At 41.7% G+C, this 19559-nt stretch overlaps 1 protein-coding gene across 1 annotated transcript in view; it reads left to right on the plus strand.

Moving 5' to 3' along the window:
• The window catches only part of ephb2a (eph receptor B2a), a 240101-nt gene extending 229226 nt beyond the window's left edge, over nt 1-10875 (plus strand). Inside the window, exon 17 of the transcript XR_011602439.1 lies at nt 10860-10875. The gene's annotated coding sequence lies outside the window, so the exon portion shown is untranslated. The remainder of the gene's footprint in view (nt 1-10859) is intronic.
• The last annotated feature ends 8684 nt before the right edge of the window (nt 10876-19559 follow it).

Below are 19559 nucleotides of genomic sequence, written 5' to 3' on the forward strand. Positions count from 1 at the left end.
TGGGCTGAGATAGATAGATAGATAGATAGATAGATAGATAGATAGATAGATAGATAGATAGATAGATAGATAGATAGATAGATAGATAGATAGATAGATAGATAGATAGATACTCCTAGGTATTTGTAGGTCTAACTCCACACAGTCCCCTTTGATGGTCACAGGCTCTGGATGAGGCCTGGGCCTCCTGAAGTCCACCACCATCTCCCTGGTCTTGGTGGTGTTGAGGTGAAGGTGGTTGGAGTCGGACCATGTGACGAAGTCCTGGATCAGTGTCCTGCACTCCTCCTCCTGTCCACTCCTGATACAACCCACGATAGCAGTGTCGTCTGCGAACTTTTGCACGTGGCAAGACTCTGAGTTGTATTGGAATTCCAATGCGTACAGGGTGAACAAGACTGGAGAGAGCATGGTCCCCTGCAGTGCTCCTGTGCTGCAAACAACAGAAACCTAACAAACAATCAGACTATCATATAACCTGACAGATTGGCGTCTGTTGGTCAGGGAATCCAGGGTCCAGTTGCAGAGGGAGGTGCTGATGCCGAGGTCACTGAGTTTGTTAACCAGCTTGGAGGGGATGGCTGTGTTGAATGCTGAGCTGAAGTTGATGAACAGCATCGTTGTGTATGTGTTGTTGTTGTTGTCCAGGGGCATCAGGTTGGAGTGCAGTGCCATGGAGATGGCATCCTCTGTCGACCTGTTTGATCGATAGGCAAACTGATGGGGGTCCAGTGTGGGGGGAAGGCAGCATTTGAGGTGGGCCAAGACCAGCCTCTCGAAGCAGTTGGTGATGATGGGGGTGAGCGCGATGGGGCAGAAGTCATTAAAGGTCCCACATCATAAAAAACTCACTTTTTCTGGGATTTGGGGTGCTATTTTGGGTCTCTGTTGCTGCCACATGCATACGAAGTGTGAATAAGACCATCCATGCTTTTTTGAGTGAGATAGAGATTTCTGAAAGCACTGTAGTGGGACTTGCCCCCCCACCACCACCACCTTTGGATGTTCTTACAGTACTAAACTCGAGATCTGTATGATCTCAATGCTTTTCCCGTCTTTCTAGCTTTAAAATGACAAAACTAGGATCTTTGTTCTCCTCAAGAGTTTGTCTGAGTTTCTACCATGGAACCATACTGCTATCTAGACACTGGTAGTGGTTAGGTTTTAGATACTTGACATGAGACAATTATAATTAGTAGTGCTTATTTTGGAAAATGTAGTCTGCCTTTCCTTATTCCTTTGTTTTATTAGTTAGTTATACTATTAGTTATCATATATGTTAGTATGAGTATTGAAGAATGTTGTCATTATTCATCAAAAAGTGTCTGACGCATGTTGTGAACGATGTTGAAATGTCATTGAAAATTGATATTTTAAAATATATGTGATTGACTGTAGTGAGAGGCACTATCTCTCACTATTGCCAAACTCATTCTGCTATTATTTTGCTATAGTTTCTTCATCCAGTTGTTTGTGTTACATCATATCATCCATATTATTTGTCATATTATTCGCTATTCATATCCATTCTGATTATTGTGTCAAATAAATAATTCTTTTCATTTAAGTCGTTGTCAGACGGTGTCCTTTTAAGCTGGAAATAGACAATCCCTATATCGAGAATTTACGCTTCAGATTATCAGACTGATCTACCATTAATTAATTAATTATTATTACATCAGCATTAAAAGAAATAATAAATAAAATCCTTCTGAGCTGACAAAGGTTGGTGCTCCTTTCATATTGAGTTCAACATTAAACTTAAAGGTTTAGTAACCTTGTTCCCCTACAGCACCCTGCCTGCAGCTTCCAAATGAGCAGATTTCGAATAGAATTTGGCGCTTTCTCTTACGTAAAAAGCGGGCACATTTGCATATTGCAATGAGTTTTTTCTCTTGGAGTTTATTCATGAGTGATCCTTTTTTACGATGTATGTAGCTGTTGGCATAGCTATACATGTAAGATAAGGTTGATGTCACTTCTCTCTTTTTATATAGGCCAGTGCATCATTACATTTACCTGCAGTTGATCAAGTGTAGCAGTGAGCTGTTTAGCAGCCTTTAGTGCATGAACTTATACTGTAACAGTGCTGTCCTGTTCACTTCGAGGTATGCCTTGTTATCATAAAAATATATTTTTGTTACAGCTGTCCAGGCTACTAATGTTGTAATGCACTGCATTACAGCAAGAATGCTGATTGAGGACAAGCCACTGCATCATCAGGGGATCCTCTTTTCAAACTGAGCTTTGAGGAGAGTGCAAAGCCAAAACAGTGAAGACTGAGGCCACATTCGTAAGTGTTAACTTCTTCTTTTTTTTTTCACTCAAAAAATGAACAATATATTGTACATGACACAAAGTACTGCAACTCGGTACTTTCAACACAATAAATAAACTAAAAACCACACTTCAATACCTGAGAAACTACAAAATTCAAAGGGCAAAATGTCACTATATTACCAGTTGTTGAATAATTTGTAAATGATGCTAGTGATTCACTTTTTTTGTGTGTGTCTGTGTATTGCACAGGGTGCAATACACAGGGATGGACATGATCATGGAGAAGGTCTTTGTCGATCCATCATCGTACAGAGCTAAGGTTCTGAAGATAAACATCCTGCTGAACGTGTCTTCACAATATGGTCATCCACAGCTATGTGGCAACATTCAGTCGGGGGGTGGTGAAGCCTCTGTATCTTCAGGTTCTATAATGTCAACATCTGCATTCACATTTTTCTAATTTGGATTCAGTGAATCCTTCATTTGTACTGTATTTCCATGTACAAATATTCATGAATACAGTCAATAAATATTTATTGTATATCTGTAAAATGTTTCATGTGAGTAAATGTGCAATATACAGTATTTGCTTAGGAAAATATGATTTGTATTTGTGGCATTGGCTATATTTAGTTTATGTTTATTGTGGTGTATGAACAGTGAAGTTATGTAGGGTATTATAGACAAAACTCACTGCTCTATCCCCCACAGCTGTAAAGGACCGTCGTCAGCCCTGTAAATGTTGCATGCGTTCTGCAGCAAGAACACGCCTAGGCAAATATGTTTTAAATCTGGATGGTCATAAATGGAGGCCTTTCGTCCATGTCCAATCATGTATGTATAAGCTAAAGAAATATGAAACCTTGCGTTTTAGAATTGAATGTGTGCACACTGTTAAAAGGGATTTGGGCTTTTAGTCAGAAGGACTATTGCTGTCAAGCTGAGAAAACTCATTGCCTATTACAACAAAGTAAGAGGAGTTACAACAATTTCAACTTGAAAAAAGCACGGAAACTCATTAATAACCCATGATGATCCATTCAGTTAACTTCAGAAAATACGTGGTGGGCATTTCAACCAACGTGCATGCGCACACAATGTGACGTCACGCGCAGTGTTGAACTTTAAATCAAGCCGACCGCCATCTTTTTTTCTCGGAGCCGAGTAAGTACATTTAAAATTATTTTAGCTTAGTTAGTTCATCTGTTGGTAATGTGCACTGGCCGTCTAATGTCTCTCCATCTCAAATGACCCGTCAAAATATTAAACCTGTGATGAATATTTCATGTTCATTCATTTTCGGAAATACGTTAGCATGTAGCGCTAGCTGCTAGTGCCACCAGACTGAAACAGCAAGTTAATGTAGGGTTGAGCCTCATATTCGAATGTAACAAGTATTCGGCACCGACAATATACTCTTATAGGAGTGAAACAGTGCGAGACCTGTCCTTATTATTACGGAAATGGTGTGAACTGTGGGAATATTATACCTAGATCAACCCGCTAATATATGTGACGTTGTGACTTGTACAAGAGGCTTTGCTCGCACTCGAACAACCTGGCGCAGGATTGACAAGACAGCGAAATAACAGAGCAACTTATGGTCCATGAGGAAGAGGAGTGGAAAAACACTGACTACCGCCGTAGTGTATGGATATTTTTTATGTAGAGTTACATGCTGTATAAACATGTAGTGATAAGTGATTGTTTTCAGGTGTGCCATTACACTCTGTATCCATGGTAACGCGCAGCAGTGGGGGTGAACGGCCACAGGTTTTTTGGCCACTGGGAAAGGAGCCCTATGCCGTTTAAGCCCTATGGGTCAGCCCGGTAACCATGAGCCGCTTCCCCACTGGTCGACTAGCGTTTAAAAACCCGCATCGACCTGCTAACGCTCGGCATTTAGCTCCTTTCCTATTGACCAAAAAAACCCAGGTCTGATCTCTAGCTGGCTACTATACTTTGTATTTGTTAAAGAGCACAATACAGACATTGGTATGGCATATTAATACATTTATAAATTAATTAATTTTATATTTTAATAAAGAAACAGTTTGATTGTTAATTTGAATTTATTTCACTCTCTCTCTCTCTCTCTCTCTCACACACACACACACACACACACACACACACACACACACACACACACACACACATACAAAATCATGACCCTTCAGTACACACCAATAACACAAGAATTTCTTCATTTTTGTTTTTGTGCACTGAGTATATTTATGTAAAGTTAGGCACAGGCACATGCACGCGTGCGCGCGCACACACAACACACAAACAAAAAACAGACATAACCTGTTGACATGCGTATTAAACTTTGAGTAAGATTTTTTACTCAGTTGTGTTGGAATAAAACTTCACCAAAACAAACTGTCGAAACGAGGGAGGTTTTTTTCTTTTTGGCCAACTCATCATTTGTGTTGGCCCACAGTCCATTGCTGCTTTCAAACACACACACGTACACAAACAAACACACCTTCTGGCCTGATGTCTAAATTTAAACAACTGTTCACAGCTTTAAGATGACAAAAATTCCACAATAGCCTGGACTGAAACTGCTGATGTTTGTGATATACACTGATTTTAACACATATACATACATACATACATACATACATACATACATACATACATACATACATACATACCTTCTCAGTCCATTTTTTTCCTTTTTTTTTTTTTTAGGCCTGGAAAAGCAAGCTTTAAAATTCCAGGTCATTCCAGCGTCTTACACTACCCTTTTAAGCTTGCAACTGGGGCTGGGAAGCTACCCACCAAACATTGGACGTCGAAGAGACGTGCAAATCATGTCAGTCTTGGGTCGGTCCGTCGAAGACAATATCTAGAGGTCAGTGTGACGTGCAAAATAGGTTAGAGATTTAACGTCTAAATTGGATCTTTTTTAGACGTCATAATGACGTTCAGAATTTGGATGTCATCTGAAGACCAAATCTAGACGTTAAATCGACGTGCAAAATGGATCCAAGATTTTGACGTTGTTATTGGACATCTTTTAGACGTTAATCTGACGTTCACATTTGTATCTCATCTGGACGCCCGTGAAGGACCAAATCTAAACGTCAGCAGAACGTACAAAATAGATCCAAAATTCAGACGTCATTGTTAGACCTCTTTTAGACGTTAATCTGACATTCACATTTGTACCTCATCTGGACGTCTGTCAAAGACAAAATCTAGACGTCATCAGAACGTGCAAAATAGAACTAATATTTAGACGTCATTATTGGACTTTTTTTAGACGTGGACCTGACGTTCACATTTTTACCTCATCTGGACGTGTGCGTGTGGTTCGTCAAGTACCAAGTCTAGATGTTAAAGCAACGTGCAAAATAAATCCAAGATTTAGACGTCATATTAGCACGTAGCTGGATGTGCTGTCCACCACCAAATCTAGACGTCTGGGCAGCATGCAAAATTGGTCCAAGATTGACCTGTTTCAGATGTCAAAATTACATTTGTATGTTGTAGCCTAGGTGAGTGTAGTTAATGGTGTTGACAACATCCTATAATGCTGAAATGTTTTCTGTCATTCTGTCAGCATTCTTCCACCTCAGGAATATTGCAAAAATCCGGCCCATCCTATCATTTCGTGATGCTGAAACCCTCATCCACTCATTCATATCTACCAGATTAGATTACTGCAATAGCTTCTTCTCTGGTCTTCCCAAAACCACCACTAGGGGTCTTGAACTTGTTCAAAATGCGGCAGCACGATTTCTGACCAAATCCAGAAAATTCATTCACATCACACCCATCCTAGCCTCTCTTCACTGGATGCCTGGTTGCCAGCACGTTCTCTCTGTTCACTCAATGCCGGCCTTCTGGTTCTACCCCCTGTTAAAAAGAAAACTGCCGGTCATAGAACATTTGCCTACCGTGCCCCCCTTCTTTGGAACAACCTCCCTTCTCATGTTAAGGAAGCTCACTCAGTGGATATTTTTAAATCAAGATTAAAAACTCACCTTTACTCATCTTACTATAACCATTCTTAGACTGCTTTATTCCCTCCTCTTATTTTTATTATTGTATGGCATTTTTAAACGTGTGTTATCAATATACCTGCATATGTGGCCATGCATGTGTTATGTGTACTGTAATTTGTATTTATTCATGTTACTGGTATGCCTGCCACATGCATAACTTATTTTAAATTGTAAAGTGTTTTGAGACCATGCTGCATGGTGATTCTACACTTTTGACTTGACTTGATTGACCACCATATTTGATTTTGTTTTTCAAAAAAGGAAATGTAAGACACATGATAGAACATGGATACAAAAGGTGATGCCTAATTGGGAATCGATATTTTTCGTTTTAAGAGGGACATTCCAAAGTTTCATTAAAGTCGATGATTTAAAAAAAATCATCATTTGGATTTGAATATGTGAAGCACCATTGCCTTGTGGGTCGTGTAGTTCTGTTAGCTAATGCTCGTGTGTAGTCGTGTCTCACTTTCCCCTCAACATCGTGGTCACACAGTTCGACGAAAAGTTTTCAATTACTTAAAGGTAAGACCATATAATGTTATTTACACGTCTCACTTCATCTAGCCTACTTGCTTGAGCGAATTAGAACAGTTGTCCAAACTTTTGGTAGAGTTGTCAAAACTTTTGGGCGAGACCAGGAGCTAGCTGAAGGCAAAACGCAGTAGCGGATAATTTTAGACGCCATGTCTGCCTTTCGGAGATTTGGCTGAAGTCTAAACGCAGTAGCGGATAGTTTTAGATGCCATGTCGGCCACTCGGGAACTCAGCGTTGGGCCTACACAGGCCTCAAACTCGTGGCGTCGGCCAAAAGTTTGGATAACTCTCCCCCGTGCAGTTAGCCTTCAGTTAGCCTTCAGCTAACTGCACGCCATCTCTACCCCCGCGCTATATTTTTCATGTTATTTTAGTATTTTATATGTAGTTCAGTGTTTCCTCCAGGTAAGATCTCTTGGCGCTCTGAGACATCTGACGGGGGGAGGGGGGGGCACAATGTTGCACGGAGCCGTCACATTGCCTGCCGCTATGCGATCACTCACATGCTGCCCGCACATTCTGCGGCGGTGGTGGTGATGTCAGCAATTTAAAAAAATAAATAAATAAATTCAAAGGACTGATGGCTAGGATTTGGGAATGGAGGGCCTCCACTCCCAAATGAATGTCAAATTAAAATACCCAATATATCACTCAAATGTATACACTTAAATTCTAGGCTCCTTACCAATGGCTTGATGGCAAAGTTTAACCTTAAAGGAAAGAGAAAACAAAAAAAGATGGCCTTTGAAAAAACAAAGTGCTACACAACTGTGTTAGGTAAGACCATTCAGTATTTCATGTTGTCAACGAAAAACAGTCAATCTTTTAATCCTTTAAATTTGGCTAAACGTGTTCTGTTTTGATAAAATGGTGTTGTAATGATGACTGTGCACGTTTTACTTTTCCTCTAGATGCTGTCATGAGGTCTCAGGCTGACGCCACTGAGGGGGCCATTAAACAACACATTGCTGACCATCTGAAACATGCGCCAGCAAGGAGGGGAGGCCGGGATAATCCCTAGTCCCAGAATTTATGTTAAATAAATTGAAAAAAGTTCAATAGTTTGAATAGTGGCCAAAAAATTACTTAATTAAAAAAATCAATGTTAAGTTGATATAAATAAATGTAACAGTTTGTGGAAAGAGTTGGTCGTGTGTGTAATTTTTTTTCTGAGAATTCTTTGTTCTCCTTTTTCCTGAATGGCAGTCTAGAACACTTTGGAGGAAAGTTCTAAATTTTGGAAAGCCATGTAACTGTATTCACACAGTCAATATGCTTAAATCTCTCTCATTTTATCATTCTGTGCTACAATCAACAAAATGCTTTTTTTGTACAACTGGCAATTCTAATTACAATATGCTATTTCTGCATTATGTCAAGCTTAAACTGACAGGTTTTAGGTGCTGTAAAGTTTCAAAATTATAATTACAGAAGTGATTCAATATTGGAATTGGCCAGTTTTTATTCCACCCCCCACCCCCCCTTTTTTTTGTTGTGATTTTATATAAAAACCTCTATGCATAACAGTCTCTGTTCTACGTATGTAGTCTATGTTATGGATGGCGTGATTATGATGTAATTAGGACATCTTGTCTCGATGTCCTGTGGACGTTGAAATTGGGTTGATCAGGTGTTGTTCAAATGTAATCTAAAGGTCATGTGGACGTCAAGGTCGGATGTGTAGACCACGTCAGAAAAAGACGTAATAGAAACTTTCATTTTGCACCTCCAGAAGGCCTGATTCCAACGTGCAATTTCGACAGAATTTGCACGTCATGTGAACATCTGAACTGGAGGTCGGCAAGACGTCAGAATCGGACCTCCATATGACGTCCGAAAAAGATGTAATAAAAACTTTCATTCTGCACCTTCATGAGACCTGATTTGGATGTCAAAAAATTACGTTATATATATATAATATATATAATATACGTCATTTAAACGTCTCATTGCGCAGTGGGTAAATAAAATAAATAAATAAAATAGGGACATAGTTGCTCTCTTTACGTTGACTTCGGTTGGCTCTGGTGCTAGCGGAGACCCACAAAATATGGCGGCGATGCTGGATTACGCTCAAGCACGTAATGAGGCGTCTGTATTATGTCTATGGCTGCCATGGCAGCACGTTGCCATGGATACAAACTGTAACGGTACACACTCAGTGCTGTGCCATGTGGCTTCTGTTTTTACAATGTAATCACTTCCCATTCAAATGAGTGACATGGCCAAGTGTGTCCACTTTATAATAAAGTCATGTTTATTTCATGTTAGGATACATTAAAATCTGGAAGCTTTAAATTGTGAACTGTGCAATTTTTCAGAGACTTGTGGTGATGCACAGTATTTTGCACATCTAAAAATACACATACACATTAAGGAAACTGAACTTAGTGTGTTTTGTGCTGATAATGGTTGTATATGTTCTTTCTTTCTATCTTTCTTTCTTTCTTTTTTCTGTACAGGGTTACTTCACTTCAGTGTAGGCTGTGCTGTTTGGGGCAACTGCCCCTCAATTAGGTGGTCCCGGCAAGTGTTTCTCCTCGCCGAACCAACACACGCTAATTGTCCATTATATGTCCACCTTGTTTTCATTTTCTGACTTATTTCTATTGCTCTGTTTGGAGGAACACTAATCCATGTGATGTTATAGAGAAAGGAGCATAGACATTTCAGTAATGTCTGAATGTTTTCATTTTCAACATTTTGAGCAAGTTTCTCAGATACATTTTTTTGTTTGTTTTTATGAATCTTTGCAATTTACTGCAGCAACTCTGAACATTCACTCAGAAAGGACTCTGTTGAACTCGGAGAGTTATTGTTTTTCCCCAAAGGAAGGGTGCTCTTCTTTTTATGTATTATTATTATTATTATTATTATTATTATTATTATTATTATTATTATTATTATTATTATTATTATTATTATTTCGGCTATGTGTGGGACAGTGTAATTTCAGTTTGTAGTCCCAAGCAAAAGTGTGTTTGAGGGTGTAAGGGCTATTTTTTTAACATGTCCCAAGGAAGGTCTTTTTTGACGTCTCGACATCCATTGACACTTATTTTGAAGCAAGGCTGCTTCAAAATAAGTGTCAATGGAGTTGGACAACAAGTTGGACTTGTTGGTTTAAATAAAGGTCCTTATTGAATTGTCTTTTCCACTATTTTTTTCTTGTGTTAATATTTCGTTTGTCTAATTCTCATGTAGATTCTTTATAGATATTATTTTGCTTAAAATTTTGAAATCTAGCAATTTCTGTAAACTCAAGTAACTTGGCAATAGAGCACGAGAAAAAATAATAATGTTGCCCTAACTTGATAAAATATGTTCAACCAATATCTTTTTCAGTTCTCTTAAGTAATGTTTTCCAGTCCACATTACTTGATACAGAAAGTTGAGTCAACAAATCCCAAGTTGTATCAATTATGTATTCCATGTTGAGCCAACTTGATTCACAGTTGTAGGAACTTAATAAAATAAATTCAACCAACATCTCTTAAAGTTATCTCAAATAATATTTTTAAGTTCAACTTACTTGATACAGGAAGTTGAGTCAACAGACTGTATGTTGCATCAACTCATGTTTTGAAGTGTAAAAAACTTGACACTATGAGTTGACTCAAATTAATTCAGTCAAAGCAACAAGATGACTTCTTTTTTTACAGTGCACTCTCGCTACCTACTTTTTCTCAGCCTAAGGTGAATGGCCTGTAGTGCTGGTCAGCAGTGTCCTCTGTGTGTGCTCTGCCCATTCATGTGTAAATGAGATGGAGCGCTGAAACTAACAGTGCAGTTAGACCGGTCAATGTCTCAGCAACCCAGTGGTCGAATTTGATGATCAACACCTCTGTTGACCAGTCAGAGCCAAGAAGAGTCGAGGGGCAGCACCCAAGTTCACCACAGAAACACCAATGACAATCCAGAGGGAAGTAACCCCCAGAGACAGTGTATCACATGAGAGTGAAAAAGAAAACTTTGTCTCCAAATCAAAAATCACTCTAAACAAAACCAGGTACGAAAGCAAATCAGGAATTTATTGTTCTAACAAAAAGAGGCCTGATGTACAGGTAAAAAGGACCAAAGCCAAAACAAAACAAAATAGTGCTAAATATATACAGTGTTATCAGTTACAAACAAATACCTGGAGAAGATCAAAAACCACCACCAAAAACCACACTACTAATACTAACACTACCACAAATACACAGAAGATCTGGGGACAAAGTTCTTAAGTTAAATGCCAGAAACACACTGCTGTGCAACTGAGTCCCCCGGTGAATGAAAAAATCCCTGGGTTAAAACACGCTGGATTCGGCAGCAGGGACCAATGGGACAGCAACACCACTTGCTGTACGGAGGAGGGCAGGACCAGCACAGCTGCTACAAAAAGAGAAGAGCGCACACTCGGACACAGAAACATGGTCCAGACAAAAGGACACCACAGGACCACACAGGAACAACCAAACAGAGCGGAAGCAATACGGCCAGGGTCATAACACCCCCACTCCAGAAACCCCCTCCTCTTATAAACAACAAGGACCTTCAGACTCTCTGCTTTCATTTTACTTTTCACTTTACAGGGGGCGCTCGTATTGAATAGAAAAAAGATAGAAAGACATTTTTTGACTAATCATTCAGAAGCATCCTGCTGAATTCTCTGAGTCTGACGTTCTGTGGGAGCCTCCCCTCCCTTCAGGATCTGATTCGGTTCCGAACAGTTGAACTACTGAAGCACTCGGTCATTTCATTGCCGCCATGTCCGCTACTTTCACACAGGTAGTGCTACATTAGAGTCCAAGCTCTCCCTGTTACCACAGTAACATGGGTGGGGCAGCAGCAACTCATTTGCATTTAAAGTTACAGACACCAGAAACAGCGCATTCTGAAAGGGTCTGAAAAAGATGGAAATAGAGGGAGGCAAGAATCTTTTCCTAAGAGCTATTTCCAGCAAACAGCTTCAAAAACTTTCTGATTTTATGGAAATCGTAGACCTATCTAACTTGTGGAAAAAGCTTCATAAAATGGGACATTTAAGGCCCACAGCAGTTGACTGCTTCGGTATCGGCTCAATGGTGGTGGTCTTAAGGCACATAGGGACTGCTGCCTCAGCCAGTGACAGGTTGAAGATGTCAGAGAAGACACCGGCCAGCTGTCCTGCACAGGCCTTGAGCATGCAGCTGGGTATGCCGTCAGGGCCAGCAGCCTTACGGATATTTACCCTGCACTCTGCTGAGTGCAGAATGCATGTCATAAGTGGAGAGCGTGAGGGGGCTGTTCATCTGTGTGGGGAGCAGTTTTGATGGCTGTTTGTTTGTTGTCCCTGTCGAAGTGAGCATAGAAGTTGTTGAGCTCGTGAGGGAGGGATGCATTACTGGTTGGTGGGGCTGTCTTTTTGGCTGATAGTCTGTGATGGCCTGGATGCCCTGCCACATGCAGTGGAAGTGCTCCTCAATCTTTAGCTTGTGATCATGTTTAGCCTCCCTGATGCCCCTCTTCAGGTTTGCTCTGGATGAGCTATAGACTGCTGTGTCGCCAGATCTGAAGTCAGGGTTGGCTGTTTGAGGTGGAGGAGCCTAGAGCTTTTTTGCATTTCGCTTGTGTGGATTACGTGTGGGTGGGTAAATCAGTAAAACGAGGCTGACAATAGTTACCAACAAGGATCTGTTGCCTGAGCATGGCAAGCGATGGTTGGACTGGAGGTGGTGGCTAGGGAGAAACTATTTGGCTAATAACAGCATTGTTAGTCGCTGTTGGGAGGGTGGATGGAGCGACAGAGCTGGCTGGTATACCGTATGACGTACCGAGGAGCTGTTGTGGCTGATGAAGATGTAATAGGAAAGGTTGAGACACAGGAGAAAGAAAGGATGCTGGGATGAAGGAATGCATGTGCTTGGGCTGATTGTGAAGTTTTGGTGGAAAGGGGGAGAAGATGAGAGAGCTCATAAGCGAGGTGAGCTTGAGTAGTGTCTAATAAAACCTGGCCCTGTGGAAGGGCTGATGAGGAAAATGAGGAAGGCTGAGTTCAGCGTGCGTGCCATACACTGTGACGTCATTGCCGTTGGCTTCAGCACAGCACTGAGAACCCAGAAGTGCTTGGGATGCTCGGGAAGAAGGAGAGGTAGTTTGTGAGACTCGTTGAGCAGTTTGAAGAGTTTTGCTTTCCTGTCAGAGTTGTGGAAGTGGATATTTCGCTGCCTGAGAACATGTTTCAGAAGAGATACGGTCCACTCGGATGTGTTTGACACTGGGGAGCGGTTGGGGTGTTGTCTAGAAGTGTGCGTATGTCGAAGGCTTTGCCTGTCACTAGACTGGAGAGAGGTGTCTGGTGGGAACGGTGTTTCTTGGACGACGGAGACAAGGTCTTCCCCTAGAGCTTGTGGCTGGCAACAGACCGACGTGGGAATTGTCGGGGATTGTGAGCTACGATCGTCAGGGGAAGTGGATTTCTGAGTGCAGCCAGATTTCTGGCAGCATTGGATTGCAGAGAACAAGACCATGCAGAAAATGAGTTGAAGGGGGAAATGAATGAATTCGGAGCACCTAAATACATTGGTGCGGAATTAGTGTGTGTTTGAGGCATGGTCATGTTCCTGAACTTAATTAAACTTCAGAAATGATACCCCGTACAACAGCGGTGGATGCAGAACGTGACTGATGGGCGGGCGTGGATTAAGTCTGGGCGGGTCTGATCACCACTTCGCCAAAATTGATAAGGTGTGTGTGCTCACGCGCGCGCGCACGCACACGCACACACACACACACACAAACACACACACACACACACACACACACACACACACACACACACACACACACCTTATTGTGCACACACACACTGAAGCCACCACACATCAAGTATTTGATCAATCACGTGCGGCTTGAATGGAAAAAAGTTGAGAAAAATACGAAAACAAAACCAAAAACAAGCCCAAAGCGGCTCGCTCTCTGGCTCCAATCGTTCCCTTCAAACACACATCACTACTGTGTTACGCTAGAAAGTGTTCAGCCCCTACCTAATAGGGGGTTTGGGGCTTAATCCCCGATTATTATTAGTGATACAGTGCTTTCGCCCCTGCTGTGTTCAGGGCAAAAGCAAAGCACTGAACCACTATTGTTCTTCTGTGCGCTTCTTCTTCTTCTTCTTCTTCTTCTTCTTCTTCTTCTTCTTCCGTACAAATTTTGATTCGCTACTAGTCCTACAGTTTTGAGAGCACCCAGGCGAATTATATATCAAAACGTGCGGCTCGATCGGACTCGGTGTGCTATTATTTTTCTCTACAGAATACGCGTTTTTCGCGTCGTAAGACGCGAAAAACGCACGAAAAAATCCCATAAGAAATGAATGGGACGAGCCGAAAAATGCGAAAAAATCTCCCCCTTTTTCAAAGGGCTACTGCTCCGGCATACTTTCACCTAGAGACGCCGTTCCAACTTTAAAACGTAGACACAAGTCTCGTCTATAGGTGTATTAAGTCTCGTTTTGATAGGTCGTATAGTTTTTGAGCAGTCGCCGTTCAATAACCGTGAGTGTTTTGGGAGAAATTGTGAGTTTATAATGGGTGTGTATTGCACGGAATGTTCGCGCTAGAGTGGGGGGATTAACTGCCAGAGTGGAGAGACGCCCTGAAAATTGTGTGAAACTTTCGTCTTTCCACGCTCCTCCAAAGCACAAATTCAGTTCCACAAGTTCAGTGCCACTTGCGCTGATTCTCACGATGTGCCTGGCTAAGCGACAGGACTTACGGTTTTTGAGTTGTGAGCCTCTGAGCGAGGAGAGCGCCTCTAACCTCGCCCATAAGGCCCAATACAAATGAAAAATGGGAGAGACAGAAACCAGCCGTTTTTTAACTCGCTCTAAAATCCGCATTTTTCAGCCCAGCGAAAAAAGAAAGTGATCAGAGTGTACAGCAAAGCCTTGTGGCTCTCACGGTGAAGAAATTTCGGCAATAGGAGTTTCGGTGTCGGCGTGAGAAGCGTTTGTTCGGAGGGTGCGCAGAGGCCAAATTCAGACGTTTCTCAGAGTCTCGCAGACCCGCAGGTGGCCTGATCTCAAGTTGCCATGGCAACCTCTGAGCCTAATTGCCTCTCCCACACACACACATATGTAGCATGAGCTGCAGCTGTGCAGCTCAGTCAAATGATCAGTTCTCCATTAAGCTCTATAGTGACATGCTAACCAGCCACAGCCAACCTACCTACTGGTGAGTTGTATGTGTTAGTGATGTAATGAGTGATGTTGGCCTGTTAGCGTTAGCCACAATGCTAACATGCTAATGCTAACATGAGGTCCTATGAACTTGTTGGTGCCTGGAGGTATACCTGTTGATGTCGGTTTGGTGTGCTAACATGCTAATGTTAGCATGCTAATGCTAATATGCTAACTTAGGCTAAAATGAATCTTGAAGGCGTTCTAATAATGGTTCAGAGGTTTTTAATGTGTTATTTGACATGCTAATGTTAGCATGCTAATGCTAACATGCTAACATATGTTAAAATGATTGGTAAAGGCATTCTAAGGGTGTTTCAGACCTTTTCAATGTGTTTTTTGACATGCTAATGTCAGCTTAGCATTGTCGCCGATGCTGAAATTGGGTCCCATGAACGGGTTTGACTTTGATATCGGGCTGCCGTGCTAATAGCCACGCGCACGGGCCGGCGTTTGGCACACGGCCCGGCGTTTGCGCACTGTATCACTCTCCAAATTTCCCGCCGAGGGGAATTTGTCTAGTTATTATTATTATTAGTGATACAGTGCTGAGCACTGAACACTATTGTTCTTCTGTGCGCTTCTTCTTCTTCTTCTTATATTTTATTAGGGCCACGGGGCATTCGCAGAAAACACGTATTCTGTAGAGAAAAATAATAGCCATCGATTCCCGATCGAGTCGCACGTTTTGATATATAATTCGCCTGGGTGCTCTCAAAACTGTAGGACTAGTAGCGAACCGAAATTTGTACGGAAGAAGAATAAGAAGTTGAAGAAGAAGAAGAAGAATAAGAAGTTGAAGAAGAAGAAGAAGAAGAAGAAGCGCACAGAAGAACAATAGTGTTCAGTGCTCAGCACTGTATCACTAACTACTTACAAAAATCACAGTCACTCAGTTATACTTTCAAAAATTCTTATTGCACATAATGGAGTATTGAATTGAAGTAAGAATATAGTACTGCACATATGTATTGTTATTGCACAGGTTCCAGGTGAACATCATCATGTATCTCTGAGATTTTGGCCTGCCTCTGCTAGGGCTGTGGGGCTGCCATCACTGGCAACCTCTCAGGTTACTATGGCAACCTCTGACTTCCAGTTACAGGTACACAGCTGAGAGTAATTGATGGATTAGGGAGTCTAATATTTGATTTCGATGTGTTTTATCAACGATTTCAATGAGAAGACAACAATTTAAACACATTTCTATAGTTTCTGTCCAGTTTTAATCACTGATTTGTTGGCAGTTTCTCTGTGTAAATTACTTCACAGACTGAGAGAAACAGTGGGAGAGAGAAATGCAAGACAGACAGACAGACAGACAGACAGACAGACAGACAGACAGACAAGGTGACAAACTACATTATACTGTATATTTGTACATATACACGTCAATCAACCCCCTTAACTGAGTCTGAAAGTCATGAAAGTTATTTTTTTGTTTTGCCTTTATTGATACGGATGGAGAAGAATGAGAGTAAACGGGAAGTGCATAATTCGCTGCACGTTGACCCGTAATTACGGCGCAGCGTGTTGGCCACTTCTCCAAAGCGCAGCGCCGTAATTACGCGACTATCCGGACGCCCGTGAGAGTCTCTGTCGCCATGAGTGATCGTGTGCGTGTCTTTGTGTGCGCGTTGCAGTTCGTGTGTATGTGCTTTGCCTGCTGCGCTTGCATGTGTGTATGTCGGCTGTGTGTGTGTGTGTGTGTGTGTGTGTGTGTGTGTGTGTGTGTGTGTGTGTGTCTGTGTCTGTGTGCGCGTGTTAGAATGTGTGTGTGTGTGTGTGTTAGTGCGCACGCGCGGACATGCGCGATTTTCGTGCACGTGAGTATCCACCTTCTTTATCCTTAAATGATCAAGAAATTAATTAATGATTAATTAATCTTATGTATTTATTTTTGGTATTTAAACTGGTTTTCTTACGTGTGCTTTTTTTGAACTCATAGAAAAGAATGGCTGTTGTCAAGACATTTGTTGGTTGGATTTCCTGCATTATTTTTTACCTTTTATCTGTTTTGTCTTTTTATAAACAGGCCGCGGTACTGGTTACCGCCACCGGGTGCAGAGATGGCCAATTTCGCCCTTCACCGGGCACAGCCACAAATTGGTCATCCCACCTGAGACTCCTGACAAGAAGGTATGATTATTGTCCAGTTTAGAAAGGAAGTACTTGATTTTGAGAGGAATTTTTCATGCTAAAGAAATTATCTTTGTTGTTGCAGTTTGTTCTGATTGTCGGAGACTCCCATCTACGAGCCCTTGTAGATGGTTTGGTCGCGATGCCAGAGGGAAGCTTTTCCTTTGGTGTCATGTCGACCGGGGGCCTCTGCCTCTCAGCTGCGGACCGAGGTACTACACACTGTGGTTCCTCGGATCCCTGAGGCAGTTTGTGTGCTGGCTCCCAGCAACAACCTGACCGCCAGCAGGACCATCGACGAGGCAGCCGTCGATTACGCTAAGCTCCTCACTGCTGTGAGGAGCCGCTGGCCGAAGGTACGCCTTTTTTTATCTCTTGCTTGTTCTGGATTCTTGTTGGTTTAAGTATAGTGACTACTGTAATTAGATTAAATATATGAGATTTTTTAGGATAATGCGTATTTATTGTAACGTGCGTATGATTTTGAATGAAAATGGTAACAATCGTGTTTTGTTTTACACAGGTTTTCGTGGCTGACTTCCCTCCCCGCCTGACTGTCGAGGAGTCTTACCAGGACCTCCTTCGACAGGAATACCACCGGGTGGCAGCTCGTATGGGTATGTAAAAAAATATCATCTTTGGTGAGAAAAAATAGTAGAAGAGGATAAAAATGAAAAGAAATGTAATTAAAATATATGTTAAGATATATTATGAATTAAAAGTCATAATACATATATGGGCACTATAATGACTGTTATTTATTTAATTTTTGAAAATACTTTTAGGTGTGAGGTACTTCTCTACTGTGGAGCACTTCCCCCGTATGCGTCTGGAGCTGTGGAGCAGAGATGGTGTAAGTAGAATATCTGTGTTTGAAACAAAAAATCAAATTTGCATGTCTTGTGTGTTGATATGAAATGCTTAGTGGAGCTACTTTTTTTGAGTCAAAGTTTGTCTGCAAATGGACATGTAATGTCATTTTGCAGGTCCATCTGAGCGATCGTGAGGGGATGGGGATCCTCGTGCAGTTGCTGTGGTCCGCTACAAAGCAGCAACTGGAGACACCATCTCCAACGCCACGGGTCTCTCCCAGGCCTTCACAGCCACTTAGGAAAGTCTCTCCTAAGCTGGTAGTGAGGGGAGAGGTCCCTGCTCCACCGTCCCCTGACCCCTTTGAGTGGAGGCTTGCTGGTCAGGGCGGCAAGGTAATTATTACAGTGTAATGTGTTTGTACATTTTTCTGAAGCGATTCAGAAGTAATTAAAAAGCATCTATTTGTTTAATCCAATATGACTCTGCTTTTTTCATTCCAGACGAGCCAGCCTGGTGAACCCTCACAGTCCCAGGGTTCAGCCCAGACCAGGATGGCTCAGCAGCTGGTGCATTATATTGCTATATGCTATTTTTTTGACGTGTTTATTGGTTACTATTTAAACTTTTAAACTTACTATTTAAATCTTCATTGTTCTTTGTGTTGTTCTTTCACAGGAGAAGGGGTGCTTCCTTCCACAGAACCCAGTCTGGTTCAGTAGCACAGTCCTGCGTGCTATGGAGGAAGTCTCTCCTTCTGACCTGTCTTGCCTCACGGACTGCAAGCCTCCTCCAAAGTTCAAGAGGGTAAATTGTCTAATATCTATTCTAGGCTGTATTACAAACTTTCACCTGATTTCTGAACAGTCAGTACTGTGTACATTTTTAATGTTCACAATACTATTAAAATTAGTAATACGTTTTGAAAAGATGTACATAATTGTAATATGATTTAAGTTTAATTGGTGTTGTGTTTTATTTGTTGTTGCAGGTGGCCTCCTCAGCAGCAGCCAGACGGCGTAAGACCACGGACCGACCCCCCCGCAGCCACCGGTCTCCAGTGAATGACGTATGCTAATTTTTACCACAACTGACACACGCTCTGAATGTTTACAGATTACAGTGTCTTCACAGAGACATTGCTAAACTGTCCGCTCTGTCTGAGATTTAATATATTTGTTCTCATGTGTCAACAGCTGGTTGGATCACCCCCATCCAGGTTGTCCTGGAGTTCGGAGGAGGAGGCCCCTGCCAGCCCAGCTGCTTTGGCTCAGACGGTATGTTTTGTGTTGTTGTTTTTTTTTCTATGTTTGTTTGTCTGCACAGCTCTTCTTCAGCACAAGAGGTTACTTGCATGTTTGAAATTGTATCTGTTGATTTAGACTAGATCAAGACGTGCTTATGTTTTCCAAATGTAGCTGTAATAATACTACCACTAATATTTAGCTTTTGAATGAAGTCATTTACTTGCCCAGTGAGTATCTTGTATAATTATATTGATGTTTAGTATAAGTGATCTCATGTTTTAATTGGTGTGTCAGATGGCATCCCCCGTGGCAGTGAGACGGTCCAGG

The sequence above is a fragment of the Chaetodon trifascialis genome, chromosome 8, assembly GCF_039877785.1.
Source record: "Chaetodon trifascialis isolate fChaTrf1 chromosome 8, fChaTrf1.hap1, whole genome shotgun sequence".
In the NCBI taxonomy this organism is placed as follows: domain Eukaryota; kingdom Metazoa; phylum Chordata; class Actinopteri; order Chaetodontiformes; family Chaetodontidae; genus Chaetodon; species Chaetodon trifascialis.